The sequence below is a fragment of the Falco peregrinus genome, chromosome 4 (genome assembly GCF_023634155.1).
Source record: "Falco peregrinus isolate bFalPer1 chromosome 4, bFalPer1.pri, whole genome shotgun sequence".
Lineage (NCBI taxonomy): Eukaryota > Metazoa > Chordata > Aves > Falconiformes > Falconidae > Falco > Falco peregrinus.
In genome coordinates, this window is record NC_073724.1 from 65407351 (window position 1) to 65425053 (window position 17703).

The 17703-nt window shown below is 42.2% G+C and overlaps 1 protein-coding gene across 1 annotated transcript in view; it reads right to left on the reverse strand.

The window, feature by feature from the left end:
- Positions 1-17589, reverse strand: part of FARP1 (FERM, ARH/RhoGEF and pleckstrin domain protein 1) — a 213156-nt gene extending 195567 nt beyond the window's left edge. Inside the window, exon 1 of the mRNA XM_055803175.1 lies at positions 17308-17589. The gene's annotated coding sequence lies outside the window, so the exon portion shown is untranslated. The remainder of the gene's footprint in view (positions 1-17307) is intronic.
- Between the last annotated feature and the right edge of the window lie 114 nt (positions 17590-17703).

Sequence of the window (17703 nt, forward strand, 5' to 3'; positions counted from 1 at the left end):
GCAGGGGACAGAGATCTCATCAGAATACACAACCACTCATGCACAAAGTAATCTGATAAGATGCTGAACTTCCAAGACAGGACTAGTAGCAGTAGTACCACAAGCCTTGCTTGGACAGAATCAGTTATTTTTCTGCAGCAAAGCACAAGTAGTAACAGAAAAAAACAAACAAAACCAAACTTTCCATGCATCTGTCCTGCATAATTTAAGAACGAGAAAAGTTATGTTATAGTCTGCACCTTGGCAGTGAACCTCTTGACTTGCTTCCATGGCCTAACATGCTCTACTAGTATCTGAAACTTGGGGAAGGGAGGAGTGGGGGGGAAGGCAGGATATTTTTAAAGCATTTGTAGATAAATTTTATGGTACAAATGAAAGAAAGGTAAAACAGATGGCTTAAGTCATTACTGGAAAGTAAACACATTAGTAAGAACTAAACCTTACCTTAAAATTGCTTTTGTCATTTTCCTCTAGAAGTTCAATTTTACTATGGCTTTCAACACACTACATTTGGAAGGAACTAAACTTAAACCACTAAAAAGTCTTGAAAGTCACCCTAAAAAGGCATCAGAAAGTGAAAAACAAACCACTGTGTCACAAACAAGACTTACTTACAACAGAATGATTTATTATACAACAGAGAGATTAAAATTTGGTGACCATAATTAATTTTTCAATACACCAATATTCAAATTTATTGAAATGCCATGAGATTCTGTTAGAAATCTAAAAAAACACTAAGCCTGTGAGACACTTAATTTGCATGATGTCTTCAGTTAGATAGCTGGAGTTCCTTGTGTGCTTCAAGCTTTAATGCACAAAATCCTAATTTTCTCCCATCTGATTATTTTGTTCATAGATTAAACAGGACAAAGGAAGAAGAAAAAGCTTTCCTACTTTCTGAGCTCCCAGATGAGTTCTCAGTCCTGAGTTTACTCAAAAAGAAAATATTCTCGCTGCATCTGGTAGCTAAATTGAAAGCAAATACATAACACAAAAGCTTTTCTGCTTCTCAAAAAATGGAAAGTACTTAACACTTGGAAAAATGTAAAAAGCAGAACTTTATCCAGTGTAAAGAAACTAAAATAGAGAACTAAAAAAACTTAAAGAGTAGCTCCCCTTCAATTGCCTTATATATTTTAAATGACTGTGTACAATGTATACAATAAATGACAATACAGAAGGTGCATCTTGTTTGACCTACTTAATTTGAGAAGTCACTGATACCAAGTGTTTCATTTAAGTGAAACTAGGAGGTGCAGGTAAGGACTTCCCAGAAGGTTCAAATTTAATTTGTCAGTTTTATTCTGAACAGGATGATTTTTTACAAAAAAAATCTACATTACTTTTTATCCATCCTAGTATCTAGCTGCTTATCATCCACAGCTTTGCTACTTCACAAGGTCTGCATTAAACACCACAGCCATCTCACATTACAGATTTTATGTTAATCTTCCCAAGGTGTTGCTTCCACACTGAAATAATTTTACTCTGAATCCTAGTGAAATACTAATGCACTGCTGCCAGCATTTGGGATCTGACCTCTTAATCACTGTTTAAAGAAAACACATCCAAGAAATTAAAAAAATTTTTTGCCTGTTTCTCAGTGCTGTCACAGCTCTACATTTCAGCTTTCTCCGAACTCATGCTGCCACAGCAGGGATGGCACAGAAGCCTCCAGAGCACCCCAGCAGAGCCCCTGGACTTTCATAGGGCTCCAAGGCAGTGAACGCAGAGACATGGTGTGCAGCAGCCATCAAACCAGTGATCTGCCTCAATCAGGCCGCAGAATAAGACTGTAAAAGAATGTTTTGTGTTACAGGAGGTTCCCAACCCATCTATGCAAAAATAGCCCATAAGAATGCTGGAATGCTTCGAAGAGAGGGATGTTTCCCCTCTGCTTTAGAAAGAAATCTTAATGGTTTACATGTTCCTACATACAGTTGTTTTGTAAGTTACAAAAGTGAAAATATGGCTCAATTTCTCTTTTCTTACAAGTAGAGGGTGAATTTCAAGCTGCATGCAACTAAAGAACACCAAACTTTCTGCCTCACTGTGCAGAGCGGATGCTCTCAGCAAGATGATTATCCAGGAATCAAGCACAGAAGTTAGTGTTGGAAGAGAGCCCATTTACCCAATGAGAGGCATGGAAGCCCTTCCTCCTTCCTGCCCCTCCAAGAAATGCCACCTGGAATATTTCTGCCTGAAAAACGCGGTGCTTCTGCAGAAATCAAGAGAAGGCTATTCAGAGGCAACTAACGTCAACTTTTCAAGTACTTATAGAATGGTACCCAAGAGGAGATAATGACTGTGGTATACCAACTGCAAGTTTTAATTGACCAGCTACGGTAACACTTCAGGGAAGGTATGAACAGTCCTTGGAAGATGTGCAAGTAGCCCAGATGCACACAGCAACTCATATGTAAAGGTTCACACCAGAAATGACCTGAAGTCCTGACTATGTTAAAATAAATCCTAAATACAAACCAGTCTATTTTCTGGCCTTGCAATAATTTTGATAAGCCCTACTTGCTGTTAGAGATTACAGAAATAGAACTTATTTTGCTCAGTAACTGTATCACAATACTGAAAACCTACCAACGCAGCTGATCTTTGCAGTAAGGGACTACAGGGGGATCAAATAAAAAAGTAAAGAAAAAGGCCACATGCAACACTATATGCTAGTGTATAGCAAGCCCTAATTGTCCCTTTCTCCCAGAAAGATTTCCCCAGATCACCTCTGGCACGCTTGGGAAAACCATACTATCCTCAGCCCATGCAATGCAGCAAGGTCAGCTGGAACATCCCATGGACAGAAGATAAGATGTTCCTGTGCTTCAGTTATCAGTTGTGTTCAAGGCCATACCCTGCTGCTTCACCATTCACATCAGCTCCTGGGTTTGCTCAGATGGATCCTGGGTTGCATCCCCGTTTTCCAAGCCTATGCTGCTTTTCATATATCGTTACCTCCAGTCTGTAAGTAAACTGCACTTCTTCATTCACCGAGTCAAGTTTAAATAAAACTGCCAGAAAAAACACTGACAACATTACCAAACAAAGCAGACACACAGTCATGAACCTGACATTTTCACACTTCTTGCAACTACTAGGACTAGTTAGTAGTCAGTTAGGGAATACTATGTGTACAATTTGGGAGGCTTATGGCTTGGTTCTCATCTGTCTGAAGTACTCAAGATGGGGGAACGGATAAACAACAGCTACCTATGAAGTTGTTAGATCTTGTAAGTTAAGGGAAAAAAAGGGGTTTTTTTCATGCAGGACAATGTAATAATAATTTTAAAAAGTATAGGTATGATTTTCAATCCTTTTAAAGTCTTTTCCCCTCTAGTAAATTCTAAGCATGAAGAACCAGCAGAACAGCCAAATGCACTATTGCTTTAAGTGAAATAAATTGTTACCACAGCCCTCAGCTTGCAAAGTGACTCGGACTTTTTGCATGTTCTGCAGAAATAAGATATCCTTTAGGCAGCTCTCTTAATGTATTCCTTCAGTGAGGAGCCTTCAAAGTTGCATTCATCTAATTAAAAAAAAATTAGTGGCTGTCTCAGTGGGTAAGGAATATGTATTGCCAGACAGCAGAGAATCTCTGTTCATCGATGTATGGCATAGTGGTACCTTACTGAATTCCTGTAGCAATGTCAGGCTTGCTTGGAGGGTCTTAGAATGATCAGAAGTATATAAATGAACTCCTTATTAAAGATGTTTTTTAAAAACATAGGTGACACTTTAAAGCTTTAATAGTCTAACATGCTTCTAACATCTTATGGAACAGAAACCACGCTCCAATAACATTTTTGGTTACTCCCCTTTTTTGCCTCTAGCATACCCAAGAAATTCCAAGATACACTTCTGCTATCATCCTTCAGCTCAAAAACCAGACATACTAACCAAAATAGGTCATCATGACTTACTCACACAGATAAAATGACTAAGCATATGGTAACAAAAGAGAACCTTGAGGTTATTAATCACGAACTGCTTCAGCTCAGCATAAAAATAATGAGTAATTGCATTTCAAGAAAACAAATGTATAGAATGTTTTATATAACATAGAAGAATTATTAAAATTCAGAAGCAGAGACCAACAGATCTACTGGTCCATTAACTAGGTTACAAATGATCTTTCTGGAAAGCCAACTGCTGTGAAGACAAACCCCTGCACAGCAAGTCCTCCTGAAGGGCTCCATCCTGCAGGTAACTCTCTGTACTAGAACTGGACAACCCAGAGCAAAAAAAAAAGCTTCCCAGGGAACCAAGGAGACTGCCACAGCAAAGCAGCAAGAGAACAAAACATTTGCAGGATAATAAAGTGTAGGAGCATGTCAGGGTTGTGGTCTGCAAGTTCAGTGGGAAGTTTAAAGATTTAGGAAGAATTAGAGCCATTTTACACGGGCCAGTTTACCAGCAGGAAAAAAACCCAACAGTAAGATTGTAAACTGTGCAGTAGTTTTATTAGTTGGAGGGGTTTTTTTCTTTTAATGGAAGCAGTGGTATTTAAGACATGAAAGAGGCTTGAACAAAAACATCAGTCCTTATAGGGAGCACCCTTGAATCAGATTATGGACACAGAAAAGAATTTATGACCATTGCCAAGATGCCTACAAACACTGGCTTAGGCCTGTAGTTACCTAAAACTTGTCCTTCAGTCAATCACTGAAAATACAGCTCACCAGGCAGTGGAAACAACAGAACCTCATCCTACAAATTACTGAACAAAAACTGAAGCAGGTAAGATCAAGGGTAGCTATTAGTCAGAATATAAAGTCCTGTCTATTAGAGTAAAACATTCATGTTTACTGTTCAAGGTGCCCAATATGTTTAGTGACAGGAAAAGATATTGACTTGTAAATCCATGCCGAAAAAAAAAGATGGATTTCTCTTAGTGGAAAAATGACTGAATAAAATAGATAAATAAATAAAGCAAGGATGTTAACAGTCAGATTCTCTTAACAGTTGATAACTTTCTCACAATCACTGCATGTTTCCGAAAGTCTCCTTTCTTAATCATATGGTACAGAACAAAGCGTATGTAGAACTTACATGACACAGAATTTAAAAACCATTTTAAATTTGAGTCTTGTGATGATCACGAAGAAAATCTTTAGATGACTGCATTCTGGCACAAGGAAGAAGGGGAAAAAAAGCCTCTACAAATCCATCAAGATAACTGTCCAATACCGGGCTTGCCATTTGCAGTCTTTCCAAATCATACCAATCATATGCAAAATCTGTTGCAGCATTTAAAGGCTTCATGCCCCAAAAAATTTAATTTTATTGGGTCATCAAAACCCCAGATGAGCCTCCAAAGATTTGCATTCCTTCCTTACTGTTAAGAAAGCTGTAGGACTAATGGAAAAATAATATTACTCAGAACTTACATACTTGCACTTTTGAAGACGTAAATGAATGGCTAAAAAGTTCCAGGACTCTACACCAGCACCAGTGTGGGCTATAAGCTTACTGAAACTTTACAAAACATAAACAGCGTGTCCTTCTATCACATTTACCTTATTGATAGAGAAGATAAATACAAATATTATGGATAAATACTATAGAATGCTGTCCCAGATAGTTACTGCCTTAAAAAAAAAGGGTTGGGAAATAAGAACATGCACAGAATTCAAGAAGGAAAAAACTGTAAATATTGTATATATAATCAATATAGCCAGGTTTGGAGAACACCAGATAATTATTACTACCTGAAAACCTGATAAAAGTAGTACCAGTAAGATCCTGCCTTCAGTATAGGAATTATTCAAATTGCAGACTCTTCACCCTTTATTTCAAGAAGAAAAGCCACATATTCATTAATTCATTGTGATTAAATAAATTTCCCTAATCTCAGCCTTGCAACAGTGACAGTATTGTTTGTGTTTATTTTTTTCCTCACAAAATTCATTAAATTTTGTGTCATTAAAACTAAGGCAAGAAGAATGGCTCTTCCCAGGACTACCAACAGCAGCACACATGACGTGCAGAAATAGAAACGCAGAACCTTGATTTACATCATGTTTTTTCTTTTACCCTGAAAGAAATTCAGCCTTATTAGTGAATCAGAAAAAAAAAACATACATACTGCTAAACACTGAGAGTGTATGCGAAGGGGAAAGAAGCGTAGACAGAAGAAACAGGCACAAAGAAAGGGGCTACTATTCTTCCCTCTAACATGAACTAATTGCATATTGGGTAAGGATAATCCCCTACGACATTCCATGCATTCAAAGGTCAAGACTTTTGATTGTCAGCTCTCCCCATCAATTCTTATTCCCTGAAGAAAAGAGCCTGAAGTTGTCCCATAACATACACACTCTCAAACTTGGGGCTTAAAGATGCTAGCTCTGCACAGTGAAATACTGCATCAGGCACTACCAACACAGCCCTCACAGATGAGCACTGTAACACAGCTTATTTAAACAAGACGTATGAACAACAAGCAGTGAGCCAAGAGCTTCTAAAGGCTGTTCTGTCTATTCCAAAATAGCAGGGACATGGTTTTAACACAACTGTATTCACTGTATTAACATTCAAAGGATTTGTGTTGCTGTGTGACTTTAAAAGCAGAGCTCCTCTCCTTGGATGCTTTAAGAGCATCAATGGGAGACAAGCCTGGCCCCACCAAAAGCACTCAGCCAAGAGGGAGTCCCTGTGTCCCCATGCCCAGTTACAGAGGAACCACTTCAGCTGCTGCACCAGGTATTTAAAAAAAGGAAAAATAAATATCTTTCTTTCCCAAATACATAATTACACATACATATGGTAGAGTCCTCGAAACAAGCACCCAAATCATTGCTATTCCTCCCTGCGGTCCCCCACAGCACCAGGAATTTGATTAAACTTCCTCAACAGGAGAGCACTAAATAAACATTGTAAATTAAACAAAACTGTGCTGATGATCTAGTTGCAATTACTTCCAATTGATTTGAGTCCTTGTTGTCCCCTCAAGCTTTAAACTTCATAGATAAAAAAGGATCAGGCCTTACTGGAGGAATACCAAAGGAGTTACAGAACTTTCCTTATACACATTCAAAAGTAACTGGACTAGCTTGTCCTCCTGACAAAATTTCAATTAAATTTAGCCTGGAAGCCTAATGAAAAAAATAGGCTATTCCAGGATTTGCCATAAACAAGCAAGTTAATGCTTAGAATAAATCCACTCATTGATTAATATACACACACACAAATTATAAATTGCTGCAGCATATTTTATTTCACAGAAGTTGGACACTGCCAAAAGACTTCAGGAAACTTTTACCCAGCTGACACTGTACAATCCAGCTCTCGGGCATTTCAGCCTTTTCCAAGTTGAGGCAAACTGTCACTTGATTGCAACAGGACACATACGCACGTGAGTGAAGTGGGACTGGTTACTGCAATCCAAATATTCTATGGGAAAACAAAAGCCAGTATTTTTATTCCACTCCTGGGAACTCCCCTGCATAAAAATCGTGGAGTTACTTGTAGGTTTTAAAACATCCTCTTAAGTCCTGTTACATATTATCAGGTTGGTTTTATAATTAATTTTCAGATATTAAATTCATTAGGCTCAATCTACCTGCAAGGGCCAGACCTATTATTCTGATTAATTTGCTCTTCCACATCTCCAAATCACATTTTCCTTGCCAAGCTGGAACTGTTCTCAGATCACCATTCTCTGAGATTCATTCTGCTCCGATGTTAGCTCAGAACTGCTGCAGATACAAGGCTTTAAAACTTCTAGAAGCACTTTACATTTTTCTGTAGACATTTTTTAGATTTACAGCTACCATTTTCCAGTCACAGCACACATCCAAACTTCAGCTCCAATCCTGGGGTGCTTTTAAGTGGAAGGAACTTTCTTCATCTTGGAAGGGGCATTTTGTTTTGACAAAAGCAGACAGAAAAGTAGAATATAGAGTCTTCTTTGGGATTTTTTCTACTGAATTACGTTTATGCTAAAATGAAAATTCTTTGAGCCTTCATGAAGGACAGACATCACCTAATCCTGCGGCCATGAATATCCTCAATACCACACTGATTTTGCTGAGAATCTGAATCCAAAGATGAAGGGGCATACCTAGCTGTTCCTGTTAATTTCTTTACGTGACACCAGGAGAGAAAATGTAGTTCTGTTACTTGCATCCATCTATTGTGATACATGCGTGAAGAGTTCACCATCTCTACAGCTAACTACTTCAGCTTTAATTAGGTCATTCTTTGTGTATTAGCTGTTCTCACCACATCACCTATTTTTAATTTTAAATATTTTAAATAACATATTTCAAACATTACTCTCACTTTTAAGGAAAGGAACTTTGAAGGAAAACTCGGTAGTTTTATCTACTGCCCAAAGAAATTTTACCAACAGATTTAAGGGAGTCAAAACAACCCTAGCAAACACTTGATTAAGAACAAAACTGCATTCACTTGTAATGCTTTCACATACATGTTGGAATTTTCTTGAATATATAGACTGTTGAGTTTGCTTGGTTTTTTTTTTATATCAGAGGAAAATTAAAAGTCTAAAACTTAGTTGCAGAAAAAGAAAATGCTTCTGAACTCCATCTTCTCATCATGTGTACAAATACACGCATACACACTACTCCATCACAATGGTGATCTATTTTTTCAGTCATCCACTTGCAGCACGCCCTAGCTCTCCTTCATCATGGAGTTTCTCTTCATTCAGGAGGACAGGAATGTCGTCCCTGTGTTGGGTTTTCTCAAGCAGAGAGTCACCATCAAGTGTCATTTGCTCATCCATTGCTTCAAATGATCCTTGAAGCGTTATCATAACTAGAAAGCGCTCCAATGATTTTACTGGTGCCTTAACATGCAGTCACTGCGCACAAAATTAAGGGAGAAATGCTCACATTGAAGGTATTACCTGAGTGGCCGTTTATTGGTTCAGAATCTGAAATAGCCCTTGATTTGCACTCTAAAAGCTGGACAACTGGAAGTAAACTTCATGCAGATACCCTGCTCTCACACCATCGCTTTGGTACTCCATTGGATACTGGCACACTACTTCATGGCTTTGGTACTCCATCGGATACAGGCATACTACTTCATGGCTACAGCATTTCCAGATGACGGTAGGAAATTGTGCTAGGTGTCAATGTGGCCCAGGTTTTTATTAAAGATTTCGCTTTCTGGACAGGCTTCATTAGTGCTAGGTTTGTTTCCTCCCCACTAAGAACCACTATTGTAAACATGCTCACATCTGGTGATCAACAGAGCTAACAAAAATTGGTTTCCAACCAACTGATACTCTTCCCTCAGCCCCTGCACGACGAAAAGGCAGCTGCTGCATGACTCACTCCACTACACACCTCCTGTCCTGCCAGCCTTCCCAACCCCTCTCTTGACACTGTCCTATTAATTCACTGCTAATGAGATGGCATGAGGCTGCATTTACTTTGAGCAGTACCTATGCGACCGCCCAGCCAACACGTGCCGATTGGGCAGCTGACAGGCAATGCAGATGGCTTGCAGCAACAGCTGCAGTGATTTCACTCTCTCCTCTATCTAGCACTTATTTTTTAATTATAATTAAAATAGTTATAATTATATAACTATATATCTAAATATAAATAAATAACTAAAAAATGGCACTTATTAATTAGTCATTGTCTAACATGGTTGAAGTTGCCCAACAGTTTACACAGGTATACACAGAGAACAGTCAGAAATGAAGAGGCAGCATTACCATTCAAGCCATAATTGTAAATAATAGGAGAAAAACATTGATATTGAAAAACCTGCCCCCAAAAGTTACCAGCAGCAACTTCTAAGAGGTCTATTTAGAAATTCTTCTCTCAAGAGGTTCGCTCCCAACTCACATGTTTTAGGCAAACTGATCCTATATCCTTAGAATTGTGCTGTTTGTGACTCATCTCAAAATTCAAATATTATTAGTAAATGCAGAGCTTGAGCAGCACTTAATTAGAATGCCTTTTAAAACCTTTTTTATATTCAAATGGCAGAGTCACTTGCCCTTCTCTCCACTGCAATACTGTCATGCCATCTGCTTTGTTTTATGTATTTATTTGCAATTGAGGCACACTGAGGATATTTTCTGCTAGCTTCTGTTTCAATATTTATTACTGTACATTCTAGGTATCTTTTCCTTTTCGCTTGTTTTATATTTCTTTTTGTGGTTTCTAGCATTTTATTTTTCATAGTACTGAAAATTATGCTCAACATTTCAAAGGGTACAGGAAGAAAAAATGGCACTCTGCACCAAAACATTAAACAATTTTATTTTCCACATTACACCAGTTAATTCAGCTAAGCTGTAAAAAGATGGCTAATGAACAACACAGGTTACAACAACACAACCATACAGTTGATCTTCCTACATACACATACTGATGCCCTTGTTTAAAAAGCACTATTGACCATTTAGTATGTTAAAGGTAAACATTAATGGTTTCAGGTCTTACAAAAGCAATGCAAAACAGATATTTTCAGGAGGAATTTCCACAAAGGTAGAAGCCAAGGTCTTCAAATAAAAAGACTGAAAATTTCCTCCAAGGAAGCTAATCTTACAGATTCACACAAAACTAGTCTAATTTCTATAATGCACTGAGACTACCTGGTACAAAAAGTTATACACACTCATAATTCTTTAAAAGGTACAGAAACAGAATCCCCCCTCCCCATTTTCCCTTTAATATTTTTCATATTAAGGGCCTGAAAACTAACCACTCCCTGGAATAAGAAACTCTTCAGAAAGAACACAACAGTTCCTGCAGATTCTTACTTTTACATGAACCTTACCTTCTTTTTTAGCCTTGGTGTTTGATAAAATAACCACTGGCAGGACAAACTAAACAAATCATACTCGCCTTTAATCTGAAAAAGACACTACTGTTATACACCTCAACAAGAGCTGGCCAGAGACTTCTCAGTTGTAATCACTGTTACTGCAAGCGTAAGACTGCAGAGAATTAACAAAATAAAACAAATTCATTTAACTTTTATGGTAAGCCATAAACAGCAGCAAACTCCAGTACAATTGGAGAACTGAGAGAGACAAGCAGAAAAAAAATCCTCAACCTCTGAAAGACACCCCATCCTCCCTTACCATAATCATAGGAAGACCAGGGTGGCCAGGGAAATGCCAAAGTCCATCTGGTATCTGCTGTGTTCCCAGACCCTCTACATAATATGAGGCCCTGTTCCAACCAAATAGTGGTATCACCACATACTCCTTCCCCCTTAAAAGAGGTTTATTTTTTAAATTTATTTTCACTTATTTACTAATCAAGGGTAAACACCTCCTATATAAATAGCATGAAAGTCTGCTCAGCATTCCTGCCTCTCTTTGTGCAAGACTATGTTTTAAACCCACATCGCAATGGGAAAAGGCAACTACCAAAGACATACTAGCCATTTCATATAATTTAATAGTAATCTTCCCCTCCCCTGAACTTTCAGGCCAAAACCAATGCCATACAAACCTGCTGAACAGGAAGCCTAATTATTCTAACATATGCAATCGAAGCGATAGGGAGTTTCACAGTAAAACTGACAAGGAGAGACATAAAAGACTAATGAGCAGCCTGCTGGTGCTCCATTGCTGGGCTAGCAAAGGTCCCTGCGGACCACCTTTGGCATTGTTCAGTGGGGAGACAGAGGCTGGGACACATCCAAAAATAACACTCGGAGATGTAAGAAATGAACACACAATGTCTGCAACTCAAGTGCTTAATCCACGGGAAAAAAAAAATACAATCATTTGAAAGAGCATAACCAACAGAAAAATGCACAATGAGGAGCAGAAAGAGCCCATCAAATGTACAGAGGTTACTGAGCAGCTAGATCCTTCTAGATCCTTTGTACCACATTTGCTATTTGAATAAATTGACAAATATCTTCCTGACCTGTGCCTGTGGTGCAGGTGACTGAAAATAAGGGTCCTTGATTAAGGAGATGCAGTCGTCACTATTATTAGTGACCAACAATCAAACAACTGGTCCTGCAATAATCAGGAGTGAAAGATGCAGAGAGGCCGACAGCAGCCAGCAGAAGCCCTGGACCAGAGAAGGAAAACACCCAGCAATACTAACCCTTTCCTATTACTGCTACATTTTCAAGTTTACCAGTAAGTCACATTTTGACCTACAAAAACGTGTGCTCTTCCCTAGCAACGTTTTGCACAAGACAATCCAGGTACCTGAGCAGCTTGTCTCAGAGGCAACAATGCCATTTTCTCTATGTATCCAGAGGATACTATCTGCACCCAAACACAGGGCTGGCTTGCTACTAGTATCTCTGTTCAGAAAGTCACAGCTTTTCCTCAGACACAACGATCTGTGTGACACATCTCCAACTGCAAAATTTCTATAATACTTTGGATATTATACACCTAAGTACCTCCTGTACTACAGAAATAGATGCTTTGGGGAGACCTGTAGCTTGGGGGAGGATGGGAAGGTCCCTTTGGTTGCACGACTTACCCTTTCCACTTCTGTGTTAACATACCCAATGAAGGAGAGAGCTTGAAACAGCAATTTAAAGAGCCTTACCAGGCAGCAGAATCACTTGTCAAATTGGAGTCTAATAGTCTCTTAATGTACATTCATTATGGCAAATTGGCAAATTCAGTCACCTTGCAAGGTCCAAACCACCACCTTGGCCCTCCAAGGCAGCATATTTGGAAGGACGCTGGGACTGAAATCACCATTAACTTTACTACTCATTTGAGAAGTCTTGCACCACGGAACAGGAACCTCCAGCACTGATCCCAATGTAGCCAAAAACCTAATTTTAATGGCAAGCAGCAGAGTGCTGCATAGGCAAGGCATCACCAGCAAGGGAACCAGCAACACCACTTCAGAGACACAGTCTCCCACCTTTCAGTGGGCTTTACCGCTATACTCTTATTTATAACCTGGGAAAGAAAACAGCGTCTGGAAACACCATCCCTGACTTATACTATAAAATACCACCCCAGCCACTCAAGTATTCTTCATGCCTAGTAACAAGTGTGTATTGTGCAGGAATCTTCTACTGTAAACCTCAGTATCCAGATTTCATAGCTTGAGGAAGTTCTTTCCTCCATTTTGTACAGCAACACAAACACAGATTTTATGGTACAGACTTCACTGCATAACATTCAAGGGCACATTACAAACAAATCACAGTCCTCTCCGAGATCAACAGAAAACAGAACTTCAGCACCTCTGTGAACTTCACCAACAAAATTTCAGTCCGAGTACAGAGCCACCAATCTTTTTCTAAATCCTTTTTGACCACCAAACATTAAAAATAATTTCCCCAATTTGTATCTCCAGACTTTAAAAAAAAAAAGTAGTTGTTGGAAAAAAAATAAAAAAAAAAAAGTAGTTGCTTACTCCGTTTCTCAAATCCCCTAAAAGGCATATCGTATTTTCGTTTCTCATAATATTTAATCAAGTCTACTTCATTACAGACAAGGCTAAAAAGCTCATCATCCTGCAACTGATTACAAACAAGATAGTGCCCACATCTCATAAAGAATGACCTGTCTGATTTGCCTACATTTCTGCAGGCCAAACATACTGACATTTTGCACAAATTCAAAGCCTGATGACGTTTTATACCTCTGTAATTAGTCTTATGTGCCTTTACAACCAGAAAAGCAAGTTGCCCCTTTACTGTCCCTAATTCAGCAGTCCATCTGTAAACTATAAACTTCACCACCTACTCAGCACCTACCAGTCAGAAAAGTGCATTAAAAAAAAGAAAATACACAAACTGCAACCTTTCAAAGTCACGAAACTAAGTCTGGAAAGGCCCTTTTAAGATAAACATGCCAACTGCTAAAAGAAGAAACAGAAAAAGCAGGACAAGTTGGTGGACCTAATTCAATAAACAGCATTTTTATCATGCTTTTCTAAAAAAGACAATATAAAATAAGGACACTGGCACAGACAAGCACCACGAAAAATCAGTGGGGAAAAAAACAAATCAGAAACCAAAACCAGCAAGTTTAGTCACTATCACTAAAATCAATCACAACACAGTACGAGAAGTATAATGCAAATACATTGATTCTGTCCTAGAATGTAACCAAGATTATAAATACAGAAGTTTAACAGCAGAAGACATCACCAGAACTTCATTTATGTATATAATCAGGTTTTGAAACCTAATCCTACAGTTGCAAAAAAATACTTCCTAATTACAAATGTAAGTTTAAAAAGGTGAGTTAAGTCAATTCTACTGATGAAGTTCTGGATCTGGATCTCCCCTGCAGTCAGCAAGATGCAGATCTGCATTTCCCCAAGCAGAGGGGAGGACAAGGTCAGAGCACTGACCTGCACTTCAAATTCCAGTCTCAAGAAAGAGGGATGGACAACCATTAACAGCCAGAGAAGACACAATGTCATTCTCTGCAGTTTTCCTTACAAAACCAGAGGGGACACACTCAGCCACTGGTGTGCACGTGATTCCTTAGCCCACTGGCAGCCCTGAAATTTCTCTGCCCTGCAGCCAACTTGTCACTGCAAACTATGTGAAAACAATATGGTCCCATGGACCATCTTCCCCAGCTTTGTGCCCTAACAGGTCCCACTTTGGGAATTACTGCACCAGTCAGTCCCTTTTAGAAATCCATGCCCAAGAGGCAAGGCAAAGACTTAATGCAAAGATACTTCAAACCAGAGAAGCAGTTCTTTTCCATAGCTCCATGACAAAGCATAAATAATCTAAAAGGCTGGCAGCACTGGCAGCCTCATATTTGTCAGTGTCAAGAATTTTATATTTTTTTTTAAAAGAGCTGCTAATTTTCATCATATATGAATTTCTTAAGTGGAAGTATGGATTTTTTTCCTAACTCAATTTAATCTAAAATCAGCAGGGAAAATTCACTGAATAGCTCTATAAATTCAGATTTCTCTGTCTGAATTTTAATGCAGAAATACATCTCCTAAAGCAAGTCTTTTATTTTTCAAACCATCACATTTAAGTTGTGTTTCCCCTTTGGTCATTTATCATCTGCAATTTTCTTTCAAGAAGTTTAGTTACAAGTAGCAGGTTTTAAGATATTGATTACAAAATTACTAACAAACTGTATCAACCTTGGGAGGGGTAAAAAAAAAAAAAAAAAAGGATTTCCAGTTTGAAGATCTGAAGTCCAGCCATTAGTCAGGCTTTGGTATTACACGTTCAATCACTTACCAACTTTTGACGTTTTGAAGTCCCATGTTAGTCTGTTAAACAGTCTGCCCACTTTCCTAGTTGATTTGATTTGTTCAAGAAAATGGAGCGCAGAATTAAAAACACCCCACAATTTAATTGGCTATACACAAGATACTGCAAAAGAATGAGCAGAGAAATACGTTTTCTAACCCCTTCCTGTGACAACGCCAGCTGGCCCTACTGCCAATGATCCCCTCCATGGCTACACCTGAACTTCAGACTGCAGGTATAAAAGAATTTACAGCACGTTTGGGCTGATATAGTGATGTCCAAGCTCTCAAATAGCCATCATAATTCAGCGTATTAAGCATTACCCCTCACTTTTGCTGTCCGCAAAGGAAAGACTCTACCAATCCTAGAGCAAAGCCGTACCTCAGAGAATGAAGCTCTGAACTAAACCGCAAACGCATCGGGCGGGATCCCCGAGCCACAGAGCTGCCACACTGTGCGCAGCACCACAGGTCTGGCGGCAGGGAGGGCCAGGGCAAAGGAGGCAGGCGGACCCGGCCGCGGCGCCCCTGCCCTCACACAGCACAGCGCGCCGCCGGGGTAACTACAAGGCCCAGGATGCAGCGCGGCGGGCAGCGCGCGCACAGCCCCGCTCCCGCCCGTCCCGTCTGTCCCGTCCCGCCGTGCCACCCCGCGCACCCCGCCCGGGCCCCGGCGGCGCGGGCACGTGAACCGCCACTAAGAGGATTTTGTACTTTCTCGGTACGCGGGACCGTTTCTAAAAGGCTCAGACCCGCTAATTAGCTAGATAACCGCAATTCTTGCGGCAACATCCACAAGCAGGGGAAGGGGATACCGTAGTTCAAGAGAACGTTTGGGGCTTTTCTGAACTGGATTCCTTCAGAATTTATTTTTTTGTTGTTGTTGGCTTGATTCCAACATGAGCTGCTTGCTGTAAATACACATTGGGAGCAATACATGAAGCAAAAGTAAAAGCGTCTGAGAGATACGAATAATAAACCAGATGAGCAACACTGTTCCTCTAGAGCAATGATCTTCCCCCTCCCCAGGGACCCTGAACAAAACCCTGGTAAGAAGGCTGTGACAGAAAAAGATACGCTCCACATGTCATTTATTTCATGCCAGCAGCCAAGTAAATCCAGCAACTTCAAAAAAAATGCCACAGAGTTTGCGTTTGCTGAAAATAAAAAAAAAAAAAATAAAAAAAAAAAGGAGCGGAATCGCAGAAGATAAGGCCTACTACACACAAGCTCCCGGTCTGAAAATAAACTTCTGTTTACTCAGAACTTCCCGCAGCAGTTCATGCCCGTTCGAGGCCGACCGTGCTGCAGAGCGGGAAACACTCGGTTTTGAAAGCGGCAAAGCCCCAGCTTGGGCACGGGTGAGGCGAAGGCAGAGGCGTCGAGGGAGCCACCTCGGCGTGCCCCGGCCGGGTGTGAAGGTGGAGGAGCACCGGGCAGCGGCCGCTACCGCCGCTCAGGGAACCCGGGGGTCCGCAACCCGGGGGGCGGCACCGGCGGCGGGCCCGCGCCCACACCCACCGCCCCCGGGCCGGGCTGTCCGGTCGCCCGAGCCGCCCTGGGGCCGAGGTGGGGAGGGAGGCGCGCCGCCCCCCGCAGCGCGGCCTGCCCGCCTGGCCCAAACCTCCCCTCGGGCCACCGGGGCCGCCCGTCACCGAGCGTTCCCTCAGGGCTCCCGCCCCGCCGCGGGGACGCCCCGCCGCCGGGGTCGGGTTCTCAGCCCGGGGGGGCGAAACAAAAGGCACCAAGTTGAGCGACCGCCCTGGCCGCCGCCCGGACTGCGCCCGGCCGCGGTGGCCGGGGGGAAGCGGGGGGGGGACGGCGTTCCGGGCGCCGCTCGGCGCGGTGCCTCCCCGCGGATTACCCGCGGTAATGGGATTAAGCGGGGCAGCGCGCCGCCCGCGGGGTGTCCGCCGGGCAGCGCGGCCCCGCGGCTGTCACCGCCCGGGGAGGGGGCGGCGGTGCCAGGGGCGTCGCTGCCGGCCGCGTCGCTGCGCTGCCGGCCGCCGGCTCGCTCACGCCCTCGCCGCCCCGCGGGCGGGTCCCGCAGCCCTCAGCGCGGTGCCCGGCGGGGCGGGCGCCACCCGCAGCCGCTCCCGCCCGGCCCCATTGTTCGCCGTGCCGTCCTTACCGTGCGCGGGGCTGGGGCGGCGCGGGCTCCCGCCGGCTCTCCTCGCTGCGGCTGGTGCAGGGGCAGTCGCGCTTGGCCGCCGGAGGTCCGAGCCATTAAAAGCTCCGCGGGGAGGAGAAGGAGAAGGCGGAGGCAGGAGTGGTGGCGGCGGGGGGAGGAGGACAGCGGGGGACTCGCTGGAGCAGGGTCGCCATGTCCGGCTTTGCAGCCGCGGAAGCCCCCCCGGCCGGGCACTGAGGAGAAAGGGGACAGGCGGCAACGGAGACCGGGGTCCTGCTGCCGCCCGCAGACAGGGAGAGCGGGAACTGGACGCCGCTCGCCGCGCTGCCGCGGCTGCACCTCCCCTAACCCTGCCCCCTCCCGGAGGGGGAGCCGCCGGCGGGAGGAGGCGGCCGA